The following is a 13,676-nucleotide window of genomic DNA, read 5'->3' on the forward strand; positions in this document are numbered from 1 at the left end:
TTGCTGGTTTTGTTTGTTATCATTTTTCCCTTATTTCCTTTACTTTGATCGTGGGCAGCAGCGATTCAGGATCCTGCAATCACCCTCCACTCAGGACATAGTTTTCTTATATGTTCATCATGTCCTACAAAACCTTTTGTTATTTAATCTCTCCAGAGCTCCACAACATCATAGACCTTCACTTTTGTTTCCACCCCCCCCCCCCCCCCCCACTCTTTCAATTACTCAAAACCTGTTATATTTGGGGTGGCATGGTGACACAGTGATTAGTACCTTTGCTTCACAGGTCCAGGGTCCCAGGTTTGATTCCCGACTGGGGTCACTGTCTGTGTGGGGTCTGCATGTTCTCCCCGTGTCTGCGTGGGTTTCCTCCGGGTGCTCCGATTTCCTCCCACAAATCCCAAAAGCCATGCTGTTCGGTGATTTGACATTCTGAATTCTCCCTCAGTGTAACCGAACAGGCACCGTAATGTGGCGACTAGAGGCTTTTCACAGTAACTTCACTGCAGTGTTAATGTAAGCCTACTTGTGACACTAATAAAGATTATTATTATTGATAGAAAATTATTAACTGTGTTTTTTGAGCAATTTCACACAAAAAATCATTGCTACTGGTTTAATTGGTTCTGCATAGAGTGTACATTGAGTTAATGGGCATGGAAGTGCCATGAGCTGGCATGGAGGGTATGAGAGGCCAATGGGAGGAATTAGTTGGTATGGAGATTATGGGGGGACAAGTGGGATTGGGTGTGGGGCATGGGCTGGCATGGAGGGTATGAGGAGAAATGGAGTGCGTGGTGAGGGATGGGTTGGCATAAGCTGCCATTGAAGGGTCATTGGGGTGATGGTGCCAATGAGTAAGGCCTTTTGACCTTGGGTGAGATTCCATGGCCTTCCCCCGACATGTTTCTCGGTGGTGGGAGTTGCCCTGCCATGGGCCAGCAGCGGGATCTTCTGGTCCCGCCGCTGGCAATGGGATTTCCCATTGAATCCACCCCACGTTGCCAGGAAACCCACGGTGGGGGTGCGGTGTCAGCGGCACCGGAAGATCCGACCAGCATGAATAGCTGGAAGATCTCGCCTTCTTATCTTTCAAAATTTTCCCAAATCCAGACTTTGGTTTATGATTCCTCTGAGAGGTTGCAAATCATGAGTTATGGAGAAGTTGGCTGGCCTTCGCAAACATTGGAGCAGGCGAGGAGATACCTACTCCACAATGGAGCCTGTCAGTCGGGATTGCAGGCATTGAAAATTAGGATGCTAGGAGTGAAGTTGGGAACCCCAGAATTGGGTCTGGCCCACCATTTTTAAATGGCCTGTGGCCTTACAACTCCACAGAAATCCGCCCCCTGATTCGATCACATCTAGAGTCCTGAATATAGTTCTGGGTGTTTTAACTTAGAAAGGAAATGTTGGCCTTGGGAGGAGTGCAGTGCAGATTCACCAGGATGATACCTGGATTCCAAGGCTTTAATTTCATAAAGAGATTTCCAGGCTTGTATTCCCTGGAATACAGAAACTTAAGGGGCATTGTGATTAAGGTTTTTAGAATTTAGAATGGCATTGTTATGGTGTTTAGAGAGAATCTTTCTGTTATAATAAAAATAAAATGCTGCGGATACTGGAAATCTGAAATAAAAACAGAAAATGCTGGGGAAATTCGGCAGGTCTGGCAGTATCTGTGGAGTGAGAAATAAATTAATGGGCACGATTCTCCTGAAAGATTTCTAAGTGTGACAGCAAGCGGGAACTGCCGGGAGCTTCCAGGTGCTCAGCCCGCGAGGCCGGCAACGCAATACAACGTTAATGACACCACTTAATGAGGCCCCACAGGGCTTCATGCTGCAAATGAAGGATCCCGATTCGTCGAGACTGTGCGTACCAGCCCCCACACTAACAAGATCGAGAAGCACTTAAACAGCACTTGCACAGCGAACCCTGCTTAGCTCGCAACCATGGCGTCCAGACGACTGGCCCCAAGGTTTGGAGATGTGGACATGGAGAGGCTCCGAGATGCGGTCGGGGCCAGGATGAATGTCCTGTTCCCCGAGGATCCTGGCGGGTGAGCCACAGGGCAGCCAGTGCTGCCTGGGATGAAGTGGCAGCGACAGTCACCTCGCAAGGTCAACGAGCTACACCAGGACGCCACTCCCCCTCCCCCGAAACCTTCGCGCCCCATGCAACCAGCCACCCCCAACCTTCCAATCTCCCCCAACCCACTCTTCACCACAACTCACCATCCTACCCTTTCCTTTACCCCCCCCAACCCTTCAACCCCACAAACATTCCTTCACACCAACCCCCCGCCAATGTGAACCACACTGCGGCTAACAATGCCCTCTCTGTCTCCGCAGAAGAGGCTGTCCCACAATCGTCAGAGGCCCCAGACTGGCGGTGGGGTGCCGGACAGAAGAATCCCCATGACCTTCGAGGAATGGGCCCAGGAGGTTATGGGGGTGGCTGACGACAGAGTGGTCACCAACACCAGCACATGCCACCGAGGTGAGGAACCTGCCAAGCGTGCGTTGTTATTGCCATACACACTGACTCATCCCTCCCACTGACCACGTGTTCATTCTCCTGCAGGTCCTCCATCCGACTGCGCTAGCCCATCCGGGCTGGCCCCCTCCCCTGTCCCCCATGAAACTACCTCCAAGGATGCCACAATTGAGCCTCACAGCTGTCATCCCCACCCTCCACCAGCGCATAGACATGCACCTCATTGGGCAACGTTAATGGACAGGCTCCTGGAGCACAATCTGGTGAGCGCTACACAGTTGCCGATACATATCAGGTGCAGGCAGGAACGCCCAGACGAGACAGCATTCGGAGAGCTGCTGGTTCCCAGCCAGATGCTGAGTCTCTGGAACAGGCAATGCTGGAGCTGATGGAGATGTTAGGGAGCAGCCGGGACATCCAAAGGGAGATGTCAGTGACACTCCAGTAGGTCCATAGTCGATTGGACGAGTCCCAGAGGTTATGGGCACAGCACGGTGGCATAGTGGTTAGCACTGGTGTCTCACAGCTTCAGGGACCCAGATTCAATTCCGGCCTCAGGTGACTGTCTGTGTGAAGCTTGCACTTTCTCCCCGTGTCTGCGTGGGTTTCCTCCAGGTGCTCCGGTTTCCTCCCACAGTGCAAAGATGTGCCTGTTAGTTGGATTGGCCATGCTAAATTGCCCCTTAGTATCCAAAAAGCTAGGTGGGCTTAGGGGATGAGATAGAGGAGTGGGCTTAAGTGGGATGCTCTTTCTAAGTGCCGGTGCAGAGTCGATGGACTGAATGGCCTCCTTCTGCGGTGTTGGGATTCTATGTCACTGGCAATGTGTGGCGCTGAGCCAACACTGCTAGTGTGGCGACTGCACTGGCGAACCTGGTGCACGATATCGGCAGCATTAGTGCAACTAACTTGATAGAGTTTTTTGAGGAGGTCACTAAGATGATTGATGCACGTAGGGCAGTAGATGTTGTCTATATGGACTTCAGTAAGGCCTTTGACAAGGTCCCTCATGGTAGACTAGTACAAAAGGTGAAGTCACACGGGATCAGGGGTGAACTGGCAAGGTGGATACAGAACTGGCTAGGCCATAGAAGGCAGAGGGTAGCAATGGAGGGATGCTTTTCTAATTGGAGGGCTGTGACCAGTGGTGTTCCACAGGGATCAGTGCTGGGACCTTTGCTCTTTGTAGTATACATAAATGATTTGGAGGAAAATGTAACTGGTCTGATTAGTAAGTTTGCAGACGACACAAAGGTTGGTGGAATTGTGGATAGCGATGAGGACTGTCTGAGGATACAGAAGGATTGAGATTGTCTGGAGACTTGGGCGGAGAGATGGTAGATGGAGTTTAATCCGGACAAATGTGAGGTAATGCATTTTGGAAGGGCTAATGCAGGTAGGGAATATACAGTGAATGGTAGAACCCTCAAGAGTATTGAAAGTCAAAGAGATCTAGGAGTACAGGTCCACAGGTCATTGAAAGGGGCAACACAGGTGGAGAAGGTAGTCAAGAAGGCATACGGCATGCTTGCCTTCATTGGCCGGGGCATTGAGTATAAGAATTGGCAAGTCATGTTGCAGCTGTATAGAACCTTAGTTCGGCCACACTTGGAGTATAGTGTTCAATTCTGGTCGCCACACTACCAGAAGGATGTGGAGGCTTTAGAGAGGGTGCAGAAGAGATTTACCAGAATGTTGCCTGGTATGGAGGGCATAAGCTATGAGGAGCGATTGAATAAACTCGGTTTGTTCTCACTGGAACGAAGGAGGTTGAGGGGACACCTGATAGAGGTCTACAAAATTATGAGGGGCATAGACAGAGTGGATAGTCAGAGGCTTTTCCCCAGGGTAGAGGGGTCAATTACTAGGGGGCATAGGTTTAAGGTGAGAGGGGCAAGGTTTAGAGTAGATGTACGAGGCAAGTTTTTTACGCAGAGGGTAGTGGGTACCTGGAACTCGCTACCGGAGGAGGTAGTGGAAGCAGGGACAATAGGGACATTTAAGGGGCATCTTGACAAATATATGAATAGGATGGGAATAGAAGGATACGGACCCAGGAGGTGTAGAAGATTGTAGTTTAGTCGGGCAGTATGGTCGGCGCGGGCTTGGAGGGCCGAAGGGCCTGTTCCTGTGCTGTACATTTCTTTGTTCTTTGTTCTTTGTAAGTGTCCAAGGCGTGGCATAGTCGAAGACAGCCATGACTGAGGGCCTCGGTAGACTGTTCGACTCACTGGAGTCGTGACCCAGTACCAGGCTGACCTTACTCAGGCACTGAAGGATATGTCCCGCTCTCAGATTGGAATGGCTGAGGTGCTATGGAGCTTGACCCAGTTGCAGGTGGGCATTGCCAAGGCATTGCAGAGCACGGCCCAATCACTAAGGAGCATCACCAAGGGCATCAACATCATGGTGCAGACATTGGAGAGATGCCAAGCCTGGCAGTGCCAGATGATGCAGAGCCAGCCGGGGCTCAATCCAGTTGCCGCTCTATCCCGAGGTGAACCCCAGGGCCCGATGGGCACTGATCAAGAGGAGGGGATGCAGGGTGGCAACCCGGACCCATCCTATGGACTGGCAACGGTGGCCACGAGCTCCCCCGAGTTCCACCCTCTGATGTGGCCACGTCTTGCAGCCAGCAGCCGGAACGTGGTGACACAGCTGTGCATGTGCCACCATCAAGTGCACCGGGGCCCTCTGGTCCTAGAGCCCCTAGATGATGCCCATTAGGGGCATCGAAGGCTACGAGACGGGGTAAGCAGCTGCTGCTTCTACCTCTGATGTGCATCCTGGGGATACACCAAGACGTAATGATACAGGAAGGAATGCCAAGCACGTTGAGGATCACTGAGAGTGTACCTGGGGGGGGATGAGGGGATAGGTGGGGTAAGGAGCAGAGTGTGCGTTGGGGTGGGGAAGGGGGTGGGGATAGTGGGGCGGCTTCATCAGGACAGTGGGTCAATGGTGTACACTTGCACGAGGTGCATTAAAATACCCTCACTACAACCAGTATAATGTCCCTGGATTTTTGTTCTGCGATGCGGGCCGACCATCAATCCAATGCCCCTCCCCATGCCCTCCACTCAACAGGCCCTGCCCACACATACTCGGCCGTGGACATGTGCCTGGGGCTCGGGCCCATCCCTTAGGTAATCGAAGGTTGACCGCTGCATCTGTGGTGCTGCCCCTTGCAGTATTCAAGCACAGTGTCCATGCATCAAGATGAGATTGGGATGCTAGGCAATGAGCCCCATATTCCACATGGCATGTCCACCCATGGGGATCCACTTGGGATGTGTGCTCACTTAACCACAATCGCCAATTTCCTATCAACAACAACCTTCAACTGCAAGGCTGGAGGCCTCCTCTGTCAGTGGAAGTTATGAGTGGTCATTGGGCAGACAGGCAAGGGCTAGGGTTGCCCCCGGAATGGGAACACACGGTCCAGGGGTTGGCATGGAGGACCCGCGCATGGTTGACCCCTATCAGTGCCCCCAATCCTCAGCAGAGACCGCCGCCAGCTCCGTTACCCCCAGCCCCCCCCATGGCAGCCCACCCCCCCCTGGGGCTGCACCCCGCCCAGGTTACCCCCAAACACCCCCCAACCCCTTCACCTCTGGCAGAGCGGCAGCAAGCCCAGTGCCCCCGAGCTCATTACCTGTGAGCGAAGATGGCTGCTCACCTCCTCAGCCCCCGCATCAACCCATCCACCAGGTTCATGTTTTTCAAAAGGAGTGCTAATCGGTGCCAGCATGACCACTTGCTGTGGAGACTACTGGATCACGGGAGGACATTGGATATGGGGTGGCTTCCGTTAAGTCTACGGAAATAGAGCTTAAGTGGTAATAATTGATTCTTCGCTACGCTCTGGCGGAATCCCGATTTCACTGGGCCGGTTGCATCACAAAGGGTTTGGCGCCTGGCGCGATTCTCATTTTTGGCCTCTCCAGCTATTCACCGGCCTCATTGCACTCTGGCTCGAGCGAAACGAGAAGAGCGAATCACGCTCAATGTTTCGAGCCCTTATGACTATTCTTCAGAGGTGGATGTTTATGTTGGTGGGAGAGGCTAGGGCAATGGAAAATAACTTTAAAACCAAAGTCAGGCCTTTAGGAGAGAAGCTAGGAAACATTTCTTCATACCAAGAGTGACAGACGTCTGCAACTCTCTCCCATTCAAAGCTCTCTATGTCAGCTCAATCAATAATTTTAAATCTGAGAATATTAATGGATTTGGACCAAGATGATGGATAAATTCAGAAATCTATTAGACCGCATTGAATGGTGAAACAGGCTTGAGAGGTTGAATGGCTGATTCCTGTTCCGGTTACTGAGCTGATGTTGTGCTGGGCAGCACCATCTCAAGATAAAAGACCAGTTCCATCTTAGCAAAGCATGCCTTGTGTGTTGTCGGTGCTATTACATTGCAATTTTCTGATTACCACCCGCAAAGTATATCAGAGTAATCAAGAGGCTTATTTCCTGCTTGTTAAACTGCTAAACTGTGGTTATTGCAGCTGAGCTCTCATTTCAGGGTTTAACTTCCCAACACCTGGGAATCATGATGATGCTGATCAAAAAATATTATATATAGGAATAGTAGAACAAATTTCACAAAAAATCCAAAAACAACCAAAGAACAAAGAACAAAGAAATGTACAGCACAGGAACAGGTCCTTCGGCCCTCCAAGCCCGTGCCGACCATACTGCCCGACTAAACTACAATCTTCTACACTTCCTGGGTCCGAATCCTTCTATTCCCATCCTATTCATATATTTGTCAAGATGCCCCTTAAATGTCACTATCGTCCCTGCTTCCACTACCTCCTCCGGTAGTGAGTTCCAGGCACCCACTACCCTCTGCGTAAAAAACTTGCCTCGTACATCTACTCTAAACCTTGCCCCTCTCACCTTAAACCTATGCCCCCTAGTAATTGACCCCTCTACCCTGGGGAAAAGCCTCTGACTATCCACTCTGTCTATGCCCCTCATAATTTTGTATACCTCTATCAGGTCGCCCCTCAACCTCCTTCGTTCCAGTGAGAACAAACCGAGTTTATTCAATCGCTCCTCATAGCTTATGCCCTCCATACCAGGCAACATTCTGGTAAATCTCTTCTGCACCCTCTCTAAAGCCTCCACATCCTTCTGGTAGTGTGGCGACCAGAATTGAACACTATACTCCAAGTGTGGCCTAACTCAGGTTCTATACAGCTGCAACATGACTTGCCAATTCTTATACTCAATGCCCCAGCCAATGAAGGCAAGCATGCCGTATGCCTTCTTGACTACCTTCTCCACCTGTGTTGCCCCTTTCAATGACCTGTGGACCTGTACTCCTAGATCTCTTTGACTTTCAATACTCTTGAGGGTTCTACCATTCACTGTATATTCCCTACCTGCATTAGCCCTTCCAAAATGCATTACCTCACATTTGTCTGGATTAAACTCCATCTGCCATCTCTCCGCCCAAGTCTCCAGACAATCTAAATCCTGCTGTATCCTCAGACAGTCCTCATCGCTATCCGCAATTCCACCAACCTTTGTGTCGTCTGCAAACTTACTAATCAGACCAGTTACATTTTCCTCCAAATCATTTATATATACTACAAAGAGCAAAGGTCCCAGCACTGATCCCTGTGGAACACCACTGGTCACAGCCCTCCAATTAGAAAAGCAGCCCTCCATTGCTACCCTCTGCCTTCTATGGCCTAGCCAGTTCTGTATCCACCTTGCCAGTTCACCCCTGATCCCGTGTGACTTCACCTTTTGTACTCGTCTACCATGAGAGACCTTGTCAAAGGCCTTACTGAAGTCCATATAGACAACATCTACTGCCCTACCTGCATCAATCATCTTAGTGACCTCCTCGAAAAACTCTATCAAGTTAGTGAGAAACGACCTCCCCTTCACAAAACCGTGCTGCCTCTCACTAATACGTCCATTTGCTTCCAAATGGGAGTAGATCCTGTCTCGAAGAATTCTCTCCAGTAATTTCCCTACCACTGAAGTAAGGCTCACCGGCCTGTAGTTCCCGGGATTATCCTTGCTCCCCTTCTTAAACAGAGGAACAACATTGGCTATTCTCCAGTCCTCCGGGACGTCCCCTGAAGACAGCGAGGATCCAAAGATTTCTGTCAAGGCCTCAGCAATTTCCTCTCCAGCCTCCTTCAGTATTCTGGGGTAGATCCCATCAGGCCCTGGGGACTTATCTACCTTAATATTTTTTAAGACACCCAACACCTCGTCTTTTTGGATCACAATGTGACCCAGGCTATCTACACCCCCTTCTCCAGACTCAACATCTACCAATTCCTTCTCTTTGGTGAATACTGATGCAAAGTATTCATTTAGTACCTCGCCCATTTCCTCTGGCTCCACACATAGATTCCCTTGTCTATCCTTCAGTGGGCCAACCCTTTCCCTGGCTACCCTCTTGCTTTTTATGTACGTGTAAAAAGCCTTGGGATTTTCCTTAACCCTATTTGCCAATGACTTTTCGTGACCCCTTCTAGCCCTCCTGACTCCTTGCTTAAGTTCCTTCCTACTTTCCTTATATGCCACACAGGCTTCATCTGTTCCCAGCCTTTTAGCCCTGACAAATGCCTCCTTTTTCTTTTTGACGAGGCCTACAATATCACTCGTCATCCAAGGTTCCCGAAAATTGCCGTATTTATCTTTCTTCCTCACAGGAACATGCCGGTCCTGTATTCCTTTCAACTGACACTTGAAAGCCTCCCACATGTCAGATGTTGATTTGCCCTCAAACATCCGCCCCCAATCTATGTTCTTCAGTTCCCGCCTAATATTGTTATAATTAGCCTTCCCCCAATTTAGCACATTCATCCTCGGACCACTCTTATCCTTGTCCACCAGTACTTTAAAACTTACTGAATTGTGGTCACTGTTACCGAAATGCTCCCCTACTGAAACATCTACCACCTGGCCAGGCTCATTCCCCAATACCAGGTCCAGTACCGCCCCTTCCCGAGTTGGACTGTTTACATATTGTTTTAAGAAGCCCTCCTGGATGCTCCTTACAAACTCCGCCCCGTCTAAGCCCCTGGCACTGAGTGAGTCCCAGTCAATATTGGGGAAGTTGAAGTCTCCCATCACCACAACCCTGTTGTTTTTACTCTTTTCCAAAATCTGTCTACCTATCTGCTCCTCTATCTCCCGCTGGCTGTTGGGAGGCCTGTAGTATACCCCCAACATTGTGACTGCACCCTTCTTATTCCTGATCTCTACCCATATAGCCTCACTGCCCTCTGAGGTGTCCTCTCGCAGTATAGCTGTGATATTCTCCCGAACAAGTAGCGCAACTCCGCCTCCCCTTTTACATCCCCCTCTATCCCGCCTGAAACATCTAAATCCTGGAACGTTTAGCTGCCAATCCTGCCCTTCCCTCAACCAGGTCTCTGTAATGGCAACAACATCATAGTTCCAAGTAGTAATCCAAGCTCTAAGTTCATCTGCCTTACCCGTAATGCTCCTTGCATTAAAACATATGCACTTCAGGCCACCAGACCCGCTGTGTTCAGCAACTTCTCCCCGTCTGCTCTGCCTCAGAGCCACACTGTCCCTATTCCCTAGTTCTCCCTCAATGCTCTCACCTTCTGACCTATTGCTCCCGTGCCCACCCCCCTGCCATACTCGTTTAAACCCTCCCGTGTGACACTAGCAAACTAGCAACATTCAACAACTAATACTCAGGCATCGATCTCCATGATCTGTCAAATTTAGTTAATTGTTTAAACATGTACTCCCTCATTTCCTATGCTTTATTTAAAATATAATATCCCTCACCCTTTCTCTCTCTGTCTTGCTTTCTCTTCCTGGATTTAATGGGATTACCTACAACAATCGTGAATTGATCTCATTTAGATTGGTTGATGTGACAATTTCAGTATAATGTGTCCAGGCTGGGATTTAGCATTGAATTGGTGACAGTGTCACTATCGAAAACAGTTCCACAGTGTTGGATCAGATTGCAGCGATTTGAAAGCAAGGCATTGACTGATCTTTAACACACCCTCTACTGAATTTCCCTTTGAAGCATGCTTTGCACAAAGATGCCAAAGTATTTTGAAATGAATAAAATATCATGTTATAGAACTAAATTGTTGTACAAAACGTCATGCTATTGAGAACTAATTGATACAACACAAAATTTCAAAAAGTCTAACAATGTATTAATTTCATAAAATAACTATCCTTTGCTTTTTTTTGGTCACAAACAGATATCTCCACACAGCTTCAATGGGCATATGAAAGTGATTTGACCCATGGTGCAAAAGCTGGCTGTTGCTGGTTACCCAACATCTGTCACAATCATACCAGTGAGGTTTCATAAAACCTCAGTTCGAGATCCTTTTTCTGATTGCTACCAAGATAGAAGTAACACTAACTATTTTGCTACATACTTTTATACATTGTTATACTACCCAGTTTAATCAAAAATGCACTGTTAATAACCAATTCAATTACCAGTAAATGCAGAATTTGTCATTAAATGCCACGCTGTTAAATCATTGGCTTAACTGAGACAGCCGGCGAGAATGTCTTGCTTATACAACCAGACTTATTGATTGAACAAGTTATATAGGTAATCATCTAATGCAGACAACAACAAAATCAATACATGGTCCTTATGAAACAATATCTGCTGCAATTAGTTGTGACCACAATCGTGAAAAAGAAACATCCATAGAAAAAGTGAAAGTTGTGCAATTCATAGCTTAAAATTAGTATGTGTTATTACACCATTCAAGAATTGTAAAGGCAATCAAGTGCTTTAAGAGCTGCTACCACTGACATGTTTAAATAATGAATTAGTCACTCATATCCTGTGACACTGCTGAGAAAAGGCACTTCCTTTTGGGAAGAAGTGGAGCTGGAATGATTATGTATTATTCATTACAAAGTGTGCATGGCTGAAATGATTACTTTGCAAAGGAGTAGAAATTGTTCTTTGTTCTTTTAAAAACTTGGTATGTTTCACTATTGTTTTTCATCAACTTACAGCTGGTGAAATCCAGATATAAGCAGAATCCTGACAACAGCCGAAGACCGAAAACCATTTCTGAGTCTTAAAATGTGCACTGAATGCAGCAGTGGTTACAATCTGTTATTTTGTTCATGCCAACAAGTAACATCTAAAGCAATTCAATTGTTGTTGATACATAGTGGACACTCAGACATCTATTCTACATTTATTAATTGCATTTATAAAATTGTCCTCTTGCTTTGTTGCTTTTATTTTTGATACAAAAGTTTTAATAGTTAAGATGTTACAGTTGACACCTGGAGGGAGGTTCCTGCCTTGCTGTACTGCTAATGCTCAAGGTGATAATTTATGTTAGAGTTCTTAATTTGGGTTGATATGCATGTAGTAAAAGCCTTGTGGTGTGATTAATATTGAATGATACAGTGTTCTCACAACCACAGTACATTAGATGCTGTTACTCTTCTGGTTGGAACAGAGGCTCTTGGAGAATCAATCGTCTGCTTTTGCATCTGTTACTAAGTACTTTTCGATCCACAGCACTGGAAGCGTATGGTCCCAACTATAACTCAACTTTGCAGGCTCAATGCAGCCGGAAAATATAGTAGTGACTGAGTGCAAATGAGACATAGTAAATCTAATATAAATGTAGTACAGATTAGGACAAATAGTTATCCTTATTTAGTGAATGCCACATGGCATACTTTTTGGTTCAAACAACTCAAATATTTTGTGTATTCAAATCATTACACCAACTTCCTCAGCCCTGTGCTACTAGCTCACACCTCTGTAAACACTTCCTATGTTAGTCACTTAGCTGATTGCATCTGTCACAAAACATGGAATGATCAATTGCAAAATGTGGAATAAATGCGATAGCTGTATTGCAGATTTTCTTTTCATTTTTGTGCTGCTACGGTAACTACAGTGACGCTCCAAAATGTCTCAGCAATTCTGAATCACTGCACACTTACTCCTGAGACCCTTTAATTTCAAAAACATTACAAATTTTATATAATTGTTCAAGAATTGCAAGCAAAATTAACCACAATACTAATAAAAGATGTATTGGATCAACATAATAATTTCTCACCACATAGGAGTGCCTGTGCAGTCCAGTCTTAATGGCACAATGGGTCATAAGTGGTGAGGTGACCAAATCTTGCCTGAGATCATGAGGTTAGATCATTTTAGTCAGGTGCTCTGACTTTCAGATATCCCAAATTCAACCTGAGTGGGGAAATGCCCCTTAGTGGCTGTTGCCAAGTTCCAAAGTAATACTCTGGTAGTGGGGCTTTGCAGAACACTGGTAGTTGTTTGGTTCAACCATATGGATTACTTGGCCATTTCAGGGAGCAGCTCAGAGTCAATTAAGTTAGTATGGGGCTGGAATCACCTATAGACCAGACTGGGTAAGGACTGCAGGTTTGCTACTTTCAAGGACACTAATGAACCAGCTTTTACGACAATATGACAGCTTTATAGTCACTTTAAGTTACCCAAGGTTTTTATTTTCAAATTCTTGAAGTAAACCTATATTCTGAAACTAAGAACTGAGGTAGGATTTAAACTCACATTCTACTGCATTATTAATAAAGGCATTTGGTTTCCTAGCCATTTACAATGCTACTATACCCAAAACTGGGCTCCAAAACCACTCTCATAAATCAATATTAATAAATATGTTAGAAATATGCAGAGTCTGATAAAAATACGTTTGTGCTAAAAACTTGCCATATGAACATTGCATCAAAAATACATGCAAAACCTGTGCCAACTTAAGAACTTATTTTTCCATGGTTGATCCCATTCCAAATGGGTGTTGAAGCTAAAATTGTTGAACTGGCGCAAACGCCATATCATTTTGGAAGATATATTTGTATCAATTCTGGGGTCTTAATGAGCCTACCGTTCAGTGCTGGGATAAGGTTGCGAGAATGCATGATGGAACAATTATCTGAAAAGAAATGGCAGTTCAAATAGAGTGAATTCATTCCCCCTGGTCGGAGGATTGGTATTTAAAAGATACAGATTTAAGGTAATTGGTGAAAGAATGAGAGGCGAGATGAGATTTTCTTTTCATGTGATCTGGAAAGCACTGTCTGAAATTGTGATGGAAGCAGGTTCACCACTAGCCTTCAAAAGGGAATTAGATAAATAATTGAAGAGAAAAAATG

General features: G+C 46.7%; 1 long non-coding RNA gene across 1 annotated transcript in view; it reads left to right on the plus strand.

Moving 5' to 3' along the window:
- LOC140430002 (uncharacterized) overlaps nt 1–12,383 on the plus strand; it is a 50,076-nt gene extending 37,693 nt beyond the window's left edge. Inside the window, exons 3-4 of the long non-coding RNA XR_011949266.1 lie at nt 2,355–2,502; nt 11,520–12,383. This is a non-coding gene — a long non-coding RNA (uncharacterized lncRNA). The remainder of the gene's footprint in view (nt 1–2,354; nt 2,503–11,519) is intronic.
- The last annotated feature ends 1,293 nt before the right edge of the window (nt 12,384–13,676 follow it).

The sequence above is a fragment of the Scyliorhinus torazame genome, chromosome 9 (assembly GCF_047496885.1).
Source record: "Scyliorhinus torazame isolate Kashiwa2021f chromosome 9, sScyTor2.1, whole genome shotgun sequence".
Classification (NCBI taxonomy): domain Eukaryota; kingdom Metazoa; phylum Chordata; class Chondrichthyes; order Carcharhiniformes; family Scyliorhinidae; genus Scyliorhinus; species Scyliorhinus torazame.